The sequence below is a fragment of the Rhinolophus ferrumequinum genome, chromosome 16 (genome assembly GCF_004115265.2).
Source record: "Rhinolophus ferrumequinum isolate MPI-CBG mRhiFer1 chromosome 16, mRhiFer1_v1.p, whole genome shotgun sequence".
In the NCBI taxonomy this organism is placed as follows: Eukaryota; Metazoa; Chordata; class Mammalia; order Chiroptera; family Rhinolophidae; genus Rhinolophus; species Rhinolophus ferrumequinum.
The window spans coordinates 43,600,181-43,622,004 of record NC_046299.1 but is presented as its reverse complement, the minus strand read 5'-3'; the positions used below and the strand labels follow the sequence as shown (position 1 = coordinate 43,622,004).

The window sequence follows — 21,824 nt, the reverse complement described above, 5'->3', positions numbered from 1 at the left end:
TTCCTTCACCTCCAAACTTCCCCAACAGTATACGCCCCTCCTGAGATATGCTACTCACTTGGCTTCAGATAAGGAAGAGGTTTTAACTGGATCACCAGTTGGGGGAAGATGGTCGTTACTAAATCAGCCTCTCACGGACAGCAGAGCTTCCTGCCTGGGAAGTAAGTATCATTACCCCATCTACAAAGATGAAGAAACAAAGCCAACAACGAGCCAAACTCAAACACACCTCTGAGGGATTGCATTTCATATCCAGTTAGTAAGTGCTAGTTGCTCCACTTGGGAAGCTCACACTTGCTCTTTTCCTGTGGCCAATGCCTCCCCATCCTTCAGATCTTAGCTCAGCTGTCACCTTCTCAGAGGAGCCTTGCCTGGCCACCCAATCTAAAGTTGGTCACCTATACTTATTTGCTCTGACAACACTCTATTCTTTTCCTTCAGCACACTTATCAGTTTGTAAGTATATACTCACTCTTTTGTTTGCTTATATTCTGTCTGATTCTTGCGCTAGACTGTAAACGCCCTGAGGGCAGAGCTCAGCCCTTTCCTCAGCACCCAGTGGCATAGTCTTGTACATAATAAATGCTCGATTAAGCATTGCCTAAATGAACAATGTGTGCAGTTGCACTTCTAATCCAAATTACATAATCGTTACCGCTGTACGTACTGCCTCCCCATAAATGTGAGGTTACATTCCATTTGAAGCCTGAAGCCTCTCATTCAATAAGACGTCTTCCAGTGGAGCTGAAGGTGATTCTCTCACAGCCTCAGGGGAAGCTGTTCATCCCCATCATGCTCCACAATCCCTCAGATCAGCTTTGGCAACTTCCTTGGGGTTTTCTCTAGGTCATTCTTATTTGTACATCAAAACCTACCTCCACCCCCACTGAGGCTAAAGCCGTCTGATCTGATTCTAGCACCTTATAAGTCTTGGTATCTATTCATATTATCCTGAAAGTAGACAAGCTTTCTGGAATAGAGATATTACTTACAACAATAACCACATCAGCTCTCCCCGCTTCAGTTCTTCCCTTATGGAGCTACGCAATGAGAACCAGACGTCGCCCTACCTGTACCAGGATCTGTACTATAGGCAAGGAACCCAAAACATTACAAATCTGGCACCCAATCAAAAGAAGGGCAGTTGTGCTCCCTCCCCTCCTGAGAGAGAGGAAACTTCTCCCTAATGTAAACAAATTCTCCTTGGGAAGTGAAGGGAAGGAACCTGAGTTCTGATCCTTCTGAATGTAAATAAATGTCTCCAGGAGGAAGCCAAGCATCAAGTTCACAACCTCTAAAATGTCTCTGTGGTCTTAGGTTTCATTTCTCTTCTGAAATGTAAAACTCTCAGGATAGTTAGTCTCTCACTATCTAATGACGCTTAAAATACCAAGACTTGTTCTTTGACCCAGATCTCAGGTTTCTTTGCTCAGAAATCCCTAACCATATAGAAACGTAAATATTTTCTCTACAGCCCCATACGACCCTCTAGTCCTCCTCAAGCCGCCATCTCCCAATTTCCTGATCATCCTTCCATTTTCATCAGCAAATTTAGATATTGTCTCTTAAACCTCCTCTAAATTCTGTCCTCACCCAGGAGAATTCTAACATCCATGTGAACAAATGTTGGGGAATGAGGGAAGACTGATATTCAAACAAAACTGAGGTAACTAGCATGAAGGGTATATCAGTCAAGAACAAATCTGGAAAACAGGAGCCACTATATGTACTCCAAGTATGGAGGGTTGACCACAAGCAATTAGAGATAGCTGGAAGAGCTGGATGAGTGAAACATAAAATTCATTGCTAAAAGCTTGAGCCTATAGCATGGAGTTTAATGTCTTAAAGAAGCTCACGAGGAAGTTGTCTCAAATTTCACATCTTCATCTGTCTTTAGTACCTCTGCAGAGAATAATGGCCTCACCTCTTCCACTTTCCAGTCTCTTCTCATTGGCAAACTCTAACCCAGCTTCAGGTTTAGAAGATAGAAGAGGATGCTGGGAAATTTAGCTTGTTTGCTAGAGAGAGAGAGAGAGATTGAAAGAGAGAGAGACAGAGAGAGAGAGAGAGAGAGGTGTCATACTGAAAAAGTCTATCCAACTTAAAATTACTCTTCTAGATCTTGCAAGATAGAGCAGTCCACATGTATATGGACTGCTCTAGAAACTTAGTATTAACTACATAAGATGTTTTTAAAATCAAAGTATACCATAGAAACATGAACAGTATTTTGCTATTGTATAGCATTTATTGAACAACTGGAGCAGATTCCAAGTTAACAACAGATAATCCAGCACAAAGGGTAAAGCCATGGTCTTCTCTGCTTATTCACCTGTTTAACAGCATTTATGATGGAGAACACCTTCTCTGACTACTTTTGCTTTTCTTCATCTCAGGAGATGGCCTCTGGGAGACATTTCCTGAAAGGAATTGCTTTCTTTTATTATATATTTCAACTTGTAGCTCCTAGTAATTCCAACAAAGAAGTCCTCAGCTGTCTTTTAAGCAAATATAAATACTGATAGATGATAATACCCTTAATTATCTTTTAAATACTAAAATGTTGAATATGAATTCATAAATGGAATGTAGTAGCTGCTTGAATACATGTGGAAGTGGTTCCCTTGCTGTGCTTTCAGGGAACCCATTCTCGACCATTTTCATTTGCGGAAGAGTTTCCTGTAACGTCATGAAATTCAAACCATGAATATCAAATATCCTTTGATGTTTCAGGTTTTCATGATTGAAAAATTCTGTGCTTTTTCTGCTACATTAAATAAAAATGGATAAGTAAAATGGTTGAATGAATGGTGACATGAAATTTCTTTTAACTCAGCATGAATCCACAGAAACCAAAAACATGAAAAAGCTCATCAGTTTAAAAAGGTATTGAACTCATTAATGAGAAACTGAAAAAATCTATCCAACTTAAAATTATCCTTCTAGATCTTGCAAGATAGAAACACATCTCTATGGACTGCTCTAGAAACTATTCTTAAAATAGTAATAATAGTTACAGTACAGGTAATTTTATTATTTTATTTTCTCAATCTTTTTTCAATACCAGGATCTCCCCCAAGGTGCTTATAAATCTATTTTCCTTGTAGAAAATATACTTGTCAAGAATAATGTTTTTATATGTGTATCTACAAAGGGGGAAGTTTTTTGAAAAACAGAAAACCTAGTTAATAGTGGTTATTCTGGAAGGTGAAATTAAAAGATATTCTCGCTTTTCATTTTGTACAACTTAGTTTTGTTTGAATTCCTTCTTATAACAAGAATTCATTATTTTTTGTAATCTGAAAGAAAAACAAAGAATTCTAATCTGAAAGAGAAAGATTAACTTTTTCAATGTTGGATTCCCTATTTAAAGTTAAATGCCTTTATGATTTTATGGTTCAGAGTGAGGAGTTCTCCTTCCCCGTGTCTCAAGATGGCCTAAGAGATGAAGAATTTCTGTCCATCAGAAGTTATATTCACCTGTGATAGAGACCAAACAACTGTTCTCACATGTGAAAAATAAAAAGTAAAGAGGAAGGCAATTGCTGGCTTATATGGTGCCTCCATGATGTAATCAGTGTCCCAGACTCCTATTTTTTTCTCCACAATCCTTAGGTCTTTTAACCTCAAGGTCCCACCACATTTACAAAATGGCCACAACAGCTCCAGTGAACACAACTCTATTTCAAGTAGGAAGGTGGAAAGGCAAAAGATCTTGCAGACTGAGATAGTCCCCTTTTGAAGGTGCTTTCCATGAAGCACCCACTCAGCAACTTCCATCATACCCATTGGCTAGACTTAGTCAAATGTCTCTGACTAACTGCAAAGGAGGCTGAGTAATGCAGTTTTCAGATAGTACATTGCCACCCTGATCAAACAGAAGGTATGGAAAAAAGATTGGTATTTACTTAGCCACCCTCAGTCTTCATAGTTATCTGTACCTTGAGATGAAAACTCTTTGAGGAAACTTTCTGTAGATTTTTTAGCTTACCCTATAATTAAATTGGTATTTCTCATATTTCCCATCTATGCTCTGGGCAGTAGAGCTTTAGTGGCCCCATGATACTTCTAGGCTTGGAAACATATTAGAAGGTTGCAGTAGCCCAGGCTCTGCCTCTGGCAGTTTCTCTCACCTCACAAGGTTCCCCTCCCTGCTCACAGGCACGAGTGCCACCCTCTGGCTCAGGTGTACCTTGGCTCAGTTTCCTGACTCTTACCCAGTGCTGAACAGCAAAAACTCTTGCTCCTAATTTGCCACCTGGCTTCCCTCATTTTCTTTTCCCAACTCCCAGGTATGCCTTTCTTAAATCATCTCCATCGAGAATGACTGGAAATTCATATGAATTCTGACTGAAGTTTATATAAAATGTGAACTGAAAGTCTTACAGTTTCAACAAATTTATGAAAATAAATCCCCATATACAAATGTTTCATAAGGGGAACATTACTGTAAATGCAAGACACAGATTCAAACAGATGGAGACAAAATAAAGAAAGAAATAGAGAGACAGAAAAAGAAAAAGAAACAGAGTCTGTCCCAAGCTTTAGGCTTTCCTGAAAAATCCTCATCTGCCAAATATAATTTAGGTAGACTTTGGAGGAAAAGTAGAAGGAAGATGCTCTCAAGGACAACTTTTTCTATTAGAATGTTGGTTTCTTATGAAGAGTAACTATGCCACTGTGTGGTCCATCAAGGACCTTGAATTCTGGTAGAAACGTGATAAGTCCCAAGTTATCATCCTTTGTAACATAAATGACATATGTTAAAACACTAACATGGGAGCCAGATAGCATACTCAGTAGCATAAATAAAGCCAACCCTTTCCACTGGGCAAACTACAGAATAGAGAGGAATTTACAGGAGAATATAAAAAAGGAACTGAATAGAGAGCCAGAAATAGATCCACATAAATATAGTGAACTGATCTTTGAGAAAGGAACAGAGATAATACAATGGAGCAAATGTAGTCTTTTCAACAAATTGTGTTGAAACATCTGCACATTCCCATGCAAAAAAAATGAATCTAGACACAGACCTCATGCCTTTCACAAAAATTAACTCAAAATGGATCACAGACCTAAATGCAAAGCACAAAACTATAAAACTCCTAGAAGATAACACAGGAGAAAGCCTATTAATCTTGGGTATGGTGATGACATTTTAGATACACCAAAGACACTACCCATGAAAGAAATAATTGATAAGCTGCACTTCATTAAAATTAAAAACTTCTTCTCTGTGAAACAGTCAAAAGAATGAGACAAGTCACCAAGTGGGAGAAAATATTTGCAAAAGACACACCTGATAAAAGACTGTATGCAAAATATACAAAAAACTCTTAAAACACAACAATAAGAAAACAACCCATTCAGAAAATGTATCAAAGACTTTGACACCTCACCAAAGATACTAAGATGGCAAATGAGCATATGCAAAGATGCTCCAGGAAATGGGGTCAGCAGCATGGCAACCCCAAGAGGACCTCTAGGTCTCTCCCCTTGAAGTTACAACAAGTTGGACGATAATTCCAACTTGGACTACAAGTTGGAGCTATAATTCAACAAAGGATTCCCTGTTCAACACTCAAACATGTCTGAGACATTGGCACACTGACATGTGAAGGTAGGCATATCTGAGCAAAAAGCAGAGATGGGATGGAAAAGGGAGGACAGAGACAGAAGCCACATGTAGCCCTGCTGCCCCACGCTTACTGTGGCCCCAGCAGACGCAACGGGACTGAAGCGTTGGGGTGCAGCCTGTCCTGCGTAGACCAGACCAGAAGTTCAGACATTCGAACCCATTCCCCACTACTCCCTGACCCCCCGCCCATAGAGGAACAGTCTGATAGAGACAGCTGGATTAATGCAGCAGCCCTGCCTGCAGCTTCTGGCTACAGGAAGGCAGTGTCAGGAACACACAGAAAACCCATAGCCTGCCACTTCCAATCCACAGGTGTGGTGCCCCGAGACCAAGACGACTGAGTCATAAGGGGTATGCCCACCTCCTTGGAGAATACTGAGTACTTTCCAAGGTAAGGTGACATCACCCAGAGGTCCCAAAAGTCCCAGAAGTGCAAGTAACAGAAAATAAAAACTTGCATTTCAGTGCCACCTACTAGAAAACAGAAGACCTCTACTTATCAACTTGCTAAAAAGTGAAGTGTTGAATTCTCTAAAAAGCAGTTTTCATTCTCACAAATGCTCAGACAGAGAAATTATCCATCAAGCATAATGAATAACCAAGATAACAAAGGAATTTAGAAAGAAACTGAAAAAAATCTCTAGAAAATAAACATAAAGGCATGAACGAATGTGATTTAAATGACAAAGAATTCAAGATTACAGTTCTGAGAAAACTTAATGATACAAGAAACTCGAAAAGACAGGTCAACGACCTCAGAAATAAAGTCGACAAAGAAGCACTTCACCAAAGAGACTGAAACTATAAAAAAAGAACCAAACAGCAGTTCTGGAGCTGACGAACTCAATGAAAGAGATTCAGAATAAACTAGCAAGCTTAGGAAATAGAGCACACCAGATGGAGGAAAGAATTAGAAGACAGAAATGAAGAAAGGAGTCAGGTGGAAGAAGAGAGAGACTCAAGAGTAAAAATGAAAAGAAGATAAAATAAAAAAGAAAGAACTCTGTGAGAACTACCTGACTCGATTAGAAATAACAATATAAGGATTTTCAGTCAAGATGGCAGAGTAGGTAAACACTGTGCTTGCCTCGTCTCCCAGCCACATCAAAATTACAACCACAGAACAACCATCATTGAGAATCACCTGAAGAGGAGCTGAACAGAAGTCCTACAACTAAGGACACACAGAAGAGGCCACCTTGAGACCGGTAGGAGAAGCAGAGATGTGGTCCCACACCCACGTAGGGTGGTTGAAAATCAGGAGGAACGTCTCAGCTGCAGAGGTCCCCCCAGAGGAGAAAGTAAGGAGTCCCAGCCCCACACCAGGCTCCCCAGGCCAAGATTCTACTGCCAGGAAATGAAGTCCCCACAACTTCTGGCTGTGAAAACCAGCAGAGGTTGTGGCTGAGTGAGACTGAGGGTGCTGAGTCGCAAGAGTTGCTCTTAAAGTGCCCGCACATGGACTGACTGGTAATAGACTCACTTGCTCTGAGCAGGGGAGGGAATTGGGGTATAAATAGATGGAACAAAAAGGATTTTTAAAGCAGTGAAAAATACTCTGAATAATACCAAAATGATGCATACATGCCATAATGCATTTGTCCAAAGCCATAGAACGAACACCACCATGAGTGAACCATAACATAAACGATGGACTTTGAGTGATTATGATGTGTCCATGTAGGATCATCAGCTGTAAAGAATGTACCCCTCTGGTGAGGGATGTTGATAATGGGGGGGGGGCTCTGCATGTGTGAGGGCAAAGGAGATATGAAAAATCTTTGTACCTTCCCCTCAATTTTGCTGTGAATGACCTAAAGCTGCTCTTTTAAAAAATGTTAAACAGATGAACAATGGACACGAAAAGATGCTCAATGTCACTAATCATCAGAGAAATACAAGTTAAAATCACAATGAGATACCACCTCACACCTGTCAGAATGGGCATCATCAATAAATCAACAAACAACAAGTGTTGGCAAGGATGTAGAGAAAATGGAACCCTTGGACACTGTCGGTGGGGTCGCAAATTGGTGCAGCCAATTTTGAAGGTTCCTCAAAAATTTAAAAATAGAACTGCCTTATGACGCAGCAATTCCAATTCTGGGTATTTATCCAAAGAAATCCAAAACATTAATTGAAAAACATATATCATATGCAGCCCTATGTGCAATGCAGCACTATTTACAATAGCCAAGATATGGAAGCGACCTAGGTGTCCATCAACAGACAACTGGATCAAGAAGAGGTGGTACATATATATACAATGGAATATTACTCAGCCATAAAAAAGAATGAAATCTGGCCATTTGCAACAACATGGATGAACCCAGAAGGTATTATGCTAAGTGAAATAAGTCAAACAGAGAAAGACAAATACTATTTGATCAACTTATATGTGGAATCTAAAGAACAAAATAAATGAAAAAACAAAACAGAAAACAGACTCATAGCTACAGATAACAAACTGATGGTTGCCAGATGGGAAGGGTGAAAAAGGTGAAGGTATTAAGAAGCACAAATTGGTAGTTGTAAAATAGTCACGGGGATGTAAAGTACAGCATAGAGAGGATAGTCAATAATATGGTAATAACTACGTAGAGTGCCAGGTGGGTCACTTTGTAAATTATATAAATGTCTAACCACCTGAAACTAATACAATATTGAATGTTAAGTGTAATTGAAAGATTTTTTAAAAAATAAAATTCTTTAGCAGTTAAAAGAAAGAAAAGTTTTAAATGTCAATAAAAAAACAAAAAGGGATACTGAACAGGCACTGTCGCCAGCTCACAGTCACTAGGTACATCCTTTGACGTATGGAAAAACTGAGTCTCAGAGACCAAATAATTCACCCAAGTGCACACACAATCTACTTGACATTCAGACTCGCTTGTATGGCCAACCACACCGGTAAAAAGCTTAAAACAAGAACTACTGCGGCTCTCCCTTGATTTAGGCATTTTCTCTGTCCCAGGAAAGTCTTGAACTTAATGAAAAGTCTTGCACTTAATCAAACTCTATTTTTGACATTATCTTACATTAGAAAATTGAAAATGAATTTGGTACTAAAACATGAATTCTAGAAACAGCCTTTTTTTAAACAGTGAAATTGACCTTGAGACAAAAATTTTATTTCTCCTCTCCTATGCACAGACTTTTCCAATGACTTAATGGAAGGATAAAAGGTTTGATGGTGAACTAATACTACTTTAAACACAATCCTAATGAACGTTAATTGAAATAGGATTAAGATGAGAGTTTTAAAATGCTCCAGAGAGAGGGCAGGTAAGGATGTGATTCCTCACAGCCTTCTTGATGAGGCACTTCCTGGAATTCATGCAGGGAAATCGACAGCCAAGCAAACCTCAACAGGCCCAAGTCATCTCAACACTAAAGGTTCACAGACTACAAGGCCACCTATCCCTAAGTGCCCCGGTCCAGACTGGGCCTCTGGGCCTCTGGGGTTTATACCCTCATACTTCAATCAGCTCTCCAATAGCAGCACTTACCATTTTCGGTACTGATTCTCAATTAGAAAACACTGCCAAGGCCAGCTGTGATCTTTGCACTGGGATCCCTGTCCTGTAACTTTCACCCAATCCCTTTGCTTGGGTCTGAAATCTCCCAGGGTGGTGAATCACAGAACTGCTCTTAACTCAGCAGTCAGATTTCTACAGATTTTTCTATCTCACAACTTTTGATTTCACCAACTTCCTGGTTCACAGTGGCTTCTGAGATGATTTACTGTATTAGATAGCAATTCAGCTGTAACAAAGAGCTAAAGGAGTGCACTTATGTTTAAAAAAAAAAAAAAGTCCAGAGTAAGAAAGCCCAGGGCTGCAAAATTAGCAGAAAGAAAGAAATAGCAAAGATTAGAGCAGAAATACATAAAACAGATAAGAAAAAAATAGCAAAGATCAATGAAACTAAGAGCTGTTTGTTTTTTTTAAAAAAAGGTAAACGAAATTTACAAATCTTTAGATAGACTAAGGAAAAAAGAAGACTCAATAAATAAAATCAGAAAAGCAAGAGCTATTACAACTGCTATTACAGAAACACAAAGGATTATTAAGAGACTACCATGAACAATGATAAGCCAACAAATTGTATAACTATCACACGGGGTGTCAGGCGGGGTCTCTGGTCCCGTTCCCCACATAAGAATGCAGGATATGGTGAGGCCAAAAAGGAACATCCACGGAGCCATAGATAGGGGAGTCATACCACTATAGTCTCGCTGGCGGCTGGGTTGGAGACACAGGAAGCAGGAGCCACACAATCCGCAACCCGTCGTCCACTTGTCTCTGCCAACCAACCTCACTTGCTAGCTGCAATCCGCCTCTCTGCAATCCGTAATCCACACTCCAACACGCCACTGTATCAACACACTACACCACCCTTTGCTAGCTTAGTCGTGGCAGTTATATCAGTGGCTAATGGCTAATCGGTAACAGCCGATAGCCAACTAGTCACAGCTGATGGCCATCTACTACCTGAGCCAGCACCTTTCTATGTCAGGCCGAGAGCCTGGAAACTGCTCTCTGGGACTCTGTCCCTACAATAACCTAGAAGAAATGGATCAATTCCTAGACACATACAACCCACCAAGACTGAATCATGAAGAAATAGAAAATCTGAACAGACCAATAATAACAAGTAAGGAGATTGAATCAGAAATCAAAAATCTCCCAACAGTTAACTAAATTAAAAATAATTTTTTTGAATAACCCAACAAAGAAAAACCCAAGGTTTTCCTGGTGAATTCTATCATACATGTAAAGAATAATTGATACCAATCGTTCTCAAACTCCTCCAAAAAATTGAAGAGGAGGGAATACTCCTGAATGCATTTTCTGGGGCCAGCATTATCCTAATGGCAAAGCCAGATAAAGACCCTACAAGAAAAGAGAGTAGAAGGGGGTTAGTTGCCAGGGCCTGGAGGTTGGGAGGAATGGGGAGATGTTGACCAAAAAGTACAAACTTCCAGTTATAAGATGAAAAAGGTCTGAGGGCCTAAAGTAAAGCATAGTGATTACAGTGAACGATACGGTATTATATTCTTGAAAGTTGCTAAGAGAATAGATCTTAAATATTCTCACCACAAAAAGGAAATGGTAATTTAGTGAAGTGATGGACGTATTAACTACTGTGGTAATCATTTCACAATATATACGTGTATTAAATCAATACATTGTACACGTTAAACTTACACAGTGTTATCTGTTAATTATATCCCAGAAAAGCTGGGGCGGGGTGGGGGGGTGGAACAAAACAACTTGCTAGAAAAAACTTTAAAAAAAAAAAAAAAGCCTAGGGCTGGTATGGCAGCTCTCTAATGGGTCGTGGGTATTATAAACAATAGTAATAAAAGTAATAATAACAAGTCATGATTTAGCACATGCTATGTGCCAGGGACTGTTCTAAACACTTACAAATTTTATCTTAGTTAATCCTCTTATCGTCCCTCTGAGATAGGTAGGTAGGTATTGTTATTATTAATATTATTAATAATTATCATCATCATCATCATCATTATTTTACAGATGTGGAAGCTGAGACTTAGAAAAATTTAAGACCTTAACCGCAAAAGAGGTAAATGAAACCCAAACCAAGCTCTTCACCTGCTATAGTGAATTGTTCCCCTTAAGATACCTTAAAAAAAAAGATACCTACAAAAGTCTCCTCTTTCTACAATTAGTCACAGTTAATATTACTTTTTATGTTCAAATAGTCTCCTAAGTTTGCCAGTAGGATCCTCTTCAAGCTGACTTGAGTATTCTTTTGACACAGCCCCATCTTGCCCAACAAGATGTCTCAGTTTATCTTGTATTTCTTCTTGTATTTCTATAAAAAATCTTATAGTTCTATAATAAAATGTCCCAAAAGCAACTAACACCAACTAATACCTTTAACAGGGTATAGTAAAATAATTTGCCAGTTCATTAATTAGAGTCCTGCCTCATTGGATTTTTTATTATCAAGAATAAATGTGTAAAGTAATAGAATTTGTCTTCATTAAAGTCATGATTCCCTAAGAAGTAAAAAAAATGATGGATGAGTATAGCCAGGACTTTGGAATTTGAACTGAGCCAGGCTCAGTTCAGAACTTCATAGGCAATCAGGCATAGAGTCTTACTTAATCTGACAAAGAATCCTCCCCAGAAGACATGCAAATGAAATTTAAGTTGCTAATTGTTCTAAGTTGTCATCACTGTTAAATCAGGACATATTAATCACATCAGCATTCGTAAATCCTAAAATGACTTTAATGCTACTCTATACTCAGCATAGGTATTATACTATAAAAGCAAAGTGGGTCACATGAACCAGAAAGTTTCCCTTTTGCTCCAAAGAAAGTTTCCTTAAATCCCAAGAAATATCCCAGAAGACAACATCTACCATGCTCCTCTAAAAATTATTACACTTGACACCTTAGAACCAAGTTCTACTTTTGCATTTGCTTAGCAAGGTACAAATGTGTGAATAAACCAAATGACTCTAGAGCATACTCAGGATGTAAATGAACTTTGGTATCAGAGCAAATGTAGATTTGAATCTCAGCTTAAACCTTATAAACTCTGTGACCTTAGGTGAGTTACCATTCTTTACTCTTCAGTCTCCTCAACTGTTAAGTGGGTTACTGTGGGAGTTGAACACAATAATTTATTCCAATACATGGGACAAAGCTTGGAGAGTAAATGTTCAATAAGGGTTAGCTATTGTTATTGTTGGCTTTCTTCTCTTGTCTCCAATGACTGCAATTGCCAATGCCACCTGCATTGGTCAGATTATGCCAAGTGATTTCTTTTTTCTTTTTAGTTCTTTATTATTATTATTATCATTATCATCATCATCATCATTATTATTATTATTAGTTTCAGGTGTACAAAACTATGTAATAGTTAGACATTTACACCCCTCACAAAGTGATAACACCCCTCCCCTAATCTATTACCCCAGCCAAGTAATTTCTTAGTGACAAAGTAATCCAAAATCTCACTGGTTTAAGCATGTAAGTTATTTCTCATTCAAGCGAAGACCACTGTAGGTGCTGGTAACTCTCCAGGGTAGCTGCCCCCATACGGTGACACAACAATTCAGTCTACTTCAGGTTCTGTGATATCCAGCGGCCTAGTGCCCGCCCTGACCACAGCCTTGCCCCTCCAAACTTGACTGGCAATGCAGCCTCCCATCCTCTTACTGGTGTCAGATGGGAAAGCCTGTGCTTGGTAAGAAATCACGCCTCACTGGAGACATTCAAGCAAAAGTTAAACAACTGCCTTTCCAGAACAGAAAGAAAACTCATGCATCGGAAAAGGTGACTAATAAACGTACCAAAAGAATATGGCTGTACAAATACCAGAATCTAATCAGATAAAATAGTATAAGGAATTTCCTGGGACCTACAATAAACTTACATAAACCAGCTTTTTGGACTATGACAAAGACTTCACAAGAGAAGTGAAACCTGAGCAGCCCACCTGTTCAGAATATTGCTTATAGAAGTATTTTTAAGTAATGAAAAGACTATCCGTGAGATTTCAGGAATCTTATATTCAACAGAATGAAGCCCTGGCAGCTAAATCAGGGCTCGGCCAACTATGAGAGAGAAATCCTGACGGATGGACTTTCGAAGAAGGATTGCCAACAGCTATGGCACCGGAAACGAGGATTCATCTGACAGAATCTCCTTAAAGCAGTAGCCACCATGGTAAACTCTGTCATATCTATTTGGCAAATGGAAACCACGGGAGAAACAAAATTCCCATTTACCTGGAATAGTCAAAATAGAAGGTCTTATTTGTTCACTGAAAATAATAAGATGTAACATTTGTTGAGGCCTTAAGATTCAGTAGCTTGGTCACTTGATTAGAAAAATAAATCATTGTTTCTTCAATTGCAACTATTAATTTTAAAGCAAAGTATGTATATGTTCAATCACATATAAGAAAAAAATTTATTACTAAAAATAAAATAAAAATATCACTGAGCAGTTCTTTATACTATATATACCATCGTATTCTGACTGGACTCTGGATACATCGAAATGCTTTTCCATAGTGATCATCATCCTCCAAGTACCTATTCATTTATGTCTGCCTCAAATTGCTGCAAATCCATAAAATGGTTACTTGTTTAAAAAAAAAAAAAATTTAGGCTGCTTTACCATCGTGGTTCTGTCATCTCAACATGTGGCCTCTTCCATGATTGCTAAAGGCAGGGGAAGAGAATGGGAGAAACAAAGGGGCTTTCCCACTGCCACACAGCACTCCCATTCACATTTTCTTGGCCAGAACTATCCTATGGCTCCACTTAGGTGCAAGCAGGCTGGGAATTGTAGTCCTATATCCCCAAGAAGGAAAGGAGAGCTGGATATTGGTTTCACCACTAACTTTTATTTTATCTCTCTCTCTAAGTATTGAAGTTACCAATACAAACTAAAATAAATACATGGGCTATCTTGAGTCATGACTTTATGCTTAACCAATATCTTGCGTAGGTTAGTTTCATATAAAAAAGAAAGACAAATAAAAATTTTTAATTGCAATGGTAGTAAAATTGACTATTTTCAAGCACAATTCTCCCTTTAAAAGAAGTTTTCCTGAGAAAAGAGCTCATTATTCTTTTGTGACAAAACTCACTGGCATTTCCAGAAAACCCTAGGTCTTAACTATACTGTGATTAAAATCCTTATGTACTTGTAGTTTGCAGACTAACGCTAACATATTTCTACCCTCAGGGAGTAATATGCAATAAAATCTTTAAAGAAATAAATAATGAATGATATTTTGGAATCACAGAACTAAAAGGAACTTCAAGAGATATGATTTTATTATCAAACATTTACCAAGCTCTTTCTATATGTAAGCAATATAAACATATCACCCTGTAATGGGTCGTGTGATAGATCAGGAAATACAAACATGAATAAGTCATGGTGTCCCTGCCCAAGAAGCTTATAATATGTATGGGTAATAGAAATTAAAATATTTTGTGGGATCATAGAAGGAATAAATACTTCTGACTTGAGAAAATTAAATGAAAGAAGCCTCAAATCTGGGCTTTGAAAGATTTTGGTAGTCAGAGAAATGATGGGGGAAGAGGACGGACATTCCAGGGTAAAGAAACATGAATGAAGACAGGAAAGCAAACCTATTCTGAGAACTCCAATAAGCCTATGTACGTTCTCTAAACAGAGTCAATGTGTTGCTCTGATGAGTGCAAAGAAAAGGTACGCTAGCTTTTCTCAACCAAGGTAACTATGTTCTGGTGTTACAATTAGGAATGAGAAGGTACAGACCCCATATTCAAGAAATTTAAGATGTAAAAGTACATGATAAGATATCATCAAAGGAATAATGAAAACTACCTTGGTGGGTACTATTCCCAATATCACAGTTGGGCTTCAGTCATGGAGGTATTGAAGGCCGGATTAAGGACTTCATTCTTTAGTCTATAGCAGGGAAGGGCCATTACAAGTGTTTGAGAATGGCATGAATGAAGTGACTAGATTTCTGTTATAAAAGGGGGGGAAGTGGCAGCATGAATCATAGAGATGAAAAGTTTAAAAGCAGGTCATTTTGTTAGTTGGTTCTCGTAAAATGTCTGATGGGGAGTGATGAAGCTCTGCAGTAGAGGCAATGACAGTAGGAGAGGTCGGGGAAAGAAAAGATGGATTTGATGTTAAATTCTTGGAAACCGATTGTAAACATAAGGATATGAGAGAGGGATTTAAGAACTGCAGTCTAGTTGGTGGCATCTGTCATTTTAGGAAACCCAGTAAGAGAGAAGCTGATCAATTCATTGGAGATGTGGAATTTAGAACATTAGCAGTTTTAAGTCCCAGATCTACCATACACTATTTGATCTTGAATAAGTTACTTAACTTCTGAGTGTCTCTGAGGGTTAAACAAGCTAATGAAAAGAAAGAGCCTAGCAAAAGCCTGAATCCTCGCAAAAGGTCAACAGTGGTAGCATTTTTATTGTTCTTATCATCAATATTATCGTCATCCATGTAGAGATGTCTAAAAGACTATTGGAAATCAGTGCCCGTAAGAAACATGAGGATTTTAGAGGGGAATTTGCACTAATATAGAGGTGATGGTTGAGTGTTATAAAAGAGGAGGAAATGACCGAAATACGGGTGTAGTTTGAGGAGAGGGCTGAGATCAGAGCTTTCATTTAAGGAGTGAGTGGAACGATAGACATCAATGAGACTCTCTAGAAGACACAACGAGCCATTCGTCCCCTGGCTCATGACAACTACATGACTGTACTAGACCTGTCCAGGCACAGGACGGCAACATCACTGGATTCAGATTTTCTCTGCACAGTAAAATGTGCAGAGCCTAAGCCCAATGTTGTTTATCTTATATTATACGTATTGAATACTCAGTATTGTTCTTCACAAATCATAATATCACAGGAAACCTCTCGATCTTCTCATCTAATCTTTTTTTTTTTTTCAGGAAAAGAAACTGAGGCCCCAAGCGTCTTGCACAGGTCAAATTTCAGTTAAAGATAAAGTCTAGACTTAAGTTTTATCAAACATAATGCCACAAAGTCAATGGGAAGTATGTCATTGAAACTAATGGTTTAGAACATGGTAATGCCTTAAACGACCCTCTTTGTATCTTGATGTAAGTTGGAGGTGAGACTGTTTCTTCTTAAGGACCACTTACATTACTCTCAACCTCAGCGCCATTATTAACATTTCGGGCTGGACAACTCATTGCTGCGGGGACTGGCATCCTATTATAGAATGTTTACTGTTCCCTCTACCCACTAGATGCCAGCAGCATTACCCCCAATCCCATTGTGACATCCAAAAAGATCTGCAGATATTACCACATGTCTTCTGAGGGACAAAAATCCCAAGTTGAGAATCATTGCTCTAAGTGATATATGTTAATTTTCTCAATTAAGAAGATAAATTGAATTAAATATATATATATATAGTCACGGAATGTGGAGTACAGCATATGGAATAGAGTCAAAGGTATTGTAACAGCTGTATACGATGTCAGAGGGGTAGGAGATTGGGGGAGGGGGATTATCACTTTGTGAGGGGTGTAAATGTCTATTACATTGTTTTGTACACCTGAAAATAATTTTTTTAAAAAAGAAGATAAATTGACTCAAAGTCATGGGTTTTAAAATATATACACAGATTAATAAAATTAGAGCTTGTTTCCTTTTGGCTAGTGATCTTAGAAAGAATTTATCTGTCTCCTTCAGGAAAGGAGGAATAAGTGTTTCAGTACCTGAAATCAATAGCCATTTTATTAAATACCCACTTAACTGACCCAAATAAGTGCCCAGTATAATATTCCAATTCATCCTCAAAAAAATTATATCATTAAAGATGAAATGCTGTTTTAGTAAATAAGGCAATAAAGTAAAAATTCTTCTGTCAGCAGTCTACCAAACAAACGTTTAAATATCGAAAACCTAGTTTTGGTAATTCCTCTACACCTGTTTCCCCAAATATGTTTCACAAAATCCTAGTTCCAAGAGATATTCTGTGGGAAAAGGATTTTATTCCCAAGCAAGTTTGGGAAATGCTGGGTTAGATAAAATTAAACAGTTTCCTCTCCCATGTAACTCATCAGAGCCTTCACTATGTTTACGAGCAGTGTAAATCTCCATAAAACACATACAAGGTGAGTTGTTTCTCCATCTTATTTGACTACACAGCGTTTTTGTTTGTTTGTTTACAGAGCTTCTCAAGGAATTAATGTTTTTCAGAATACACTGGGAAACACTGCACTGCACTTTATTGCCTTACTAGCCTCTCTAATCATAGTAACTGAGCTCTGGACCGAAGGACCACACAATGTAGAATCTGAAGATAGAATGTCAGCCCAGGCCTGCAGATCAGCTATTGACAATGTGGAGCCATTATACTATATAGTTTCTTTCTTTCATGCAGGCATTAAATTTAATTTCTAATCCAGAAATTGCTGTTATACCTGAAAGTGTTAGATGTTTGTTTGTTTGTTTTGTTTGTTTGTTTTTATGGTAAACAATGGTAATTAATCCTTCCATGTTAAGAAAAAACAAAAACACCTTGTTGGAAATACTCTGGGGTAGGTCAGCATTGCGAAGGAAGAAATGAACACTGCAACCAACAGAAGGACAGGAGGCAGCGTCATCCCAGGTACCTGACAAGAAGTAATTCAAGGATAGCTGCTTTGTCTCCAGCCATCAGGTGATCCAGCTCCCCTAATGATTTAAACTTCCAGAAGAAGATGTTGATTGGCTTAGCTTGGGTCAGGTGCCTATCACCTACATGCCACCCCCATGATCTATCCCGACCAGAATAACATAGAGTGGAAGAGGGGCAATTCTCCCAAAACATAGACGCTAGACAGAAAATAAGAGATGTACTCTACATTCACTGAGCAGAAAAAGTAGACGTGTACTTTACTTTGTTCCACTATCCCTTATGATCAGTTATTTACAATTCTTGCACACAGCACTGACACATTCTGAATAGCCAGGCTTTCTTCTTCAATCACCTTCAACAGACACCAGAGTCTGTTTTTCAGAGAATTCAAAAAATGTTCTTTTGGGTAGAGCCCTTCTACCAAGAAACCTGGCACTATTGATCAATGACTCCCAAGGAAGAATAAGTTAGTCTAATTATCAACTAAGCTCATTCATTCTTAACAGCCATCAAAAAAAACAAGGACAGAAAATTTAAGATAATGTGAGAAGGAAGAAGAGGGAGAGTTGAAAGACAAATATAACAAATCAATTCTTCCTGACCTCCAAATGACCCAAGTAAAGGAATTTTGTTAAGCATTTGCCCTTTCCCCATCCTCTGTCTATTGGCCATAAGTTTTTCTTAGTAATTCTAAAATTCTTTTGATAATCATCAATTGCTCTGAAAACAGAGGGAGTCTGTTTTATGATAATATTTTTTTATCTTAGACTAAGGTTGCATCCCTGCCTCTGGGGAATTCCTTCAAGCTGAAATTTTTTTTCTTTGGAACATAGTTTTCTAAGTATTTGTCATCAGTACACTTTATCTTGCTAAGCAGAAGTTCAACACAAAAGTTAGATTGTTGGATAATTTTTATTTATATTTTTGAGCCTGTTGAAAAAAAGCCTTTCTTTGGGTAAGTTCTCATTTGGGTTTAATTATTTGCTTTTTGACTTTGTTATAACAAAAGCCTCAGTCAATTTTACTGAAAAGAAGAAAAGCATGATTTCCAACCAAGATTTAAAACTACATTCATATTTATGAAGTAGGGCCTTTTAGTCACCTGTAGTCTAGGGCGAAAGTAAGTTTTACATTATCTTTACTTATTTGTACATTTTGTTATGTACAAAACAGAAATTCAAGTAAGAAATCATATTGCTTGAGATGAGAACAATAACAAAATAAGATGGAAACAATGACATTCAACACATCTTATAATTACTTCTTCCAAAGGAAACATTTTATTTAATTTTCAAACTGCAGAAAACATCAAGTAGACTAGAACAATCACACATTGTGTCAGAAAGACACACTCCCCTGTGTTTCTCCTTTATTCTCACAGTACTACCACACATGCAATACTCTGACACCAGATGTGTGGGTTCTCCACACATCAAGCAATTCCGAGACACCAGCTGGATGTCCTAGAATTCAATTCAATTCTGACACAAATCAGAATTAGTACACACTCCACAGGTTAAGGACATAGTCTCTCAAGGCTGTCCCCCACTTCAGACACAAATTGCAAGTAGTAGGTCCCCCAGGTTACCCACAACTTCTGTCTGATTTGGTTTCAAATCAGAGGTTCACACTCCTTGGATTCGATCATTTGCTAGAACAGCTCACAGAACTCAAGAAAACACGTTCACCAGTTTATTATACAATAAAGGATGTTGTGGGGGAGGAACAAATTTTGCTCTCCCCCCAGGTTCTTTTGGCTGGTTTAATAATCAAATAGACATGAGACAAAAGAGACTAACCAAATTTAATACATACATATCGTGTTTTCCCAAAAATAAGACCTAACCGGAAAATAAGCCCTAGCATGATTTTTCAGTATGACATCCCCTGAACATAAGCCCTCATGCATCTTTTGGAGCAAAAATTAATATAAGACTCGGTCTTATTTTTAGGGAATTATGGTATGTATGGGAACTGCCAATACAAGAGAGTCAGAGACCTCGCATGCAGGAGAAGTTCAGAGATAGAAAGGGAACACGGGTATATAAGACACCCTGAGGTAAGGTGTCTTGGGGACTTCAAAGTATCATTGCAAGATGATAAGAAGAGCAGACACTTAGTGAATAGAAGTTTGTCTCTGATAATCTCTTATTATGGGCAAGGCCCCTAATTCAAGTTCTTTTAGGTACTTAAGGGAGAAGCAGAAGTTTTTCTTGAGCCTGAAGCTAAAGTTGCCTTTAGTTCAAAATAACCTGCATACCACAGAGGCATATCTTGGGGTAACTCATTCTGAACCCCCATAATGTCATAAAGATTACAGATGAACAGCCAGATGAAGAAGTACTTATTATAGAATAAGGACTGAAAAGGTCCCAAGCACAGGAACTTCTGTTCCCGTGGAGTTGGGGTGTACCACCCACCCAGTTTGTGGATGTGTTCCCCAATCTTGCAAGCTCCCTGAACTCCTTACAACTGGGATTTTGTGAATCTCCTCTCTTGTGAATGGGAGGTAGGACTGAAAATTCCAAGCTTCTAATCATGGTTTGTCTCTCCAGTGAACAGTCCCCATCCAGGAGCCCACAAAAATTCACCTCATTAGGACAAAAGACAGTGCTATCACCTAGAAAATTCAAAGGGATTTAGGAGCTCTGTGTCAGAAGTGAAAGACTAAATGCTAGAACAAAAGATTTTCCTAACACCCCTATACACACGGGTTTGGGGAGCTCTGTGTCAGGAACTTAGGGTAGAGACCAATAAATATATTTTTCATCATTTCAACAATTAGACACATCCAATTTTAAACAATTAGAAAGGATGCTGGCTGTGTTTTATTATTTTGGTTCTCCCCCTGAAAAGAAGGAGCTATGAGCTTTCTAAAGAAGAAGGTTCTGTGAAGAGAACATTCACCTTCTCTGCATCTAGCACTAGGAGAGGAGAGAAGGGCCGTCTGCAAATCCACCCACCACCATTTACTCAAATGGTTAGGAGAGGGAGAAAAGAGTAGAAACTAAACTTCTCACCCTCAAACATCACTGTAATGCCTCACGTACACATGAACTTGTTGAATAGTACCTAATGACAAGACTTGTAGAAGGCATTTATCTTTGAAATGGATTTCAAGAGATTTGTTTTTTAATCTGCTTTAAAAGTAGTACTGAGTACATCTTGAATAGCAAAATCTCAAAGTAGGAAGAGAGGTCATTTACATTCAAGGAGACAAAATTGATTAATTAGAACTAAAACAATGACAGCTCTACTGGGTATGCATTTTAATTTGGTCTGCTGTCTAGGCCATTGCTATTCTGAACAATTACAAAATGAACCCGGATACAGGAAGTCATCATCTATGGAGGGTTGCCTGTAGGTTGAGTGTCTATTAATAGTTTTCCTTTTCACTCTCTGGCTGTCCTCACAGCATAACTAACTAAAGACAAAGTTTTTTTGGTACTTAGCAAACACCGCGTGATTTTGGCAATGGTGAAACCCACCATAATTGGGGATAATAGTTGGGTCTGCCAATAGGGAATGCAAGCCAAATTAGCAATAGAGAGCTTCGAAAATGGGCGTTTATAGGAGGATTCTAGGAGAAATGGGCTTCTTAATTAGGGTCTATAATAAAATGTACAGCAAAGTCAAATTATTCAAGGTAGGGCTTATGTTAGTGCAATTGCATGGGGCCCAGTGCCCAGAGAGAAAGATCAGTTGCTTGCGGAAATGGCAGGTGGGTGTGAGGTACAACAAATCCCATTTAATATGTGTGTCGTAATTTATTTAACACTGTATTTGCACCCTTTTCCTATTTTTTGTTTGGGTTTTTAGTGTGTGTTTGTTTGTTTGCTTGCTTGCTTGTATATTTTGCTAGCACACATAATGCTTGGATATCTGTCTAAAATAAGAATTTCAATTGACAATTAGGTTATCCAAGTCTCCCATAGTCCTATGTGTTGGAAATCTTAGAGCTCCTTGATCTGTAACCCCCACACATTATAGTACCTGATTAAACCTTGCAGATAT

General features: G+C 38.4%; 1 pseudogene; it reads left to right on the top strand.

The window, feature by feature from the left end:
* The first annotated feature begins 12,985 nt into the window (after positions 1-12,985).
* LOC117035861 (mitochondrial import inner membrane translocase subunit Tim9-like) lies at positions 12,986-13,246 on the top strand (annotated as a pseudogene).
* Positions 13,247-21,824: the final 8,578 nt, after the last annotated feature.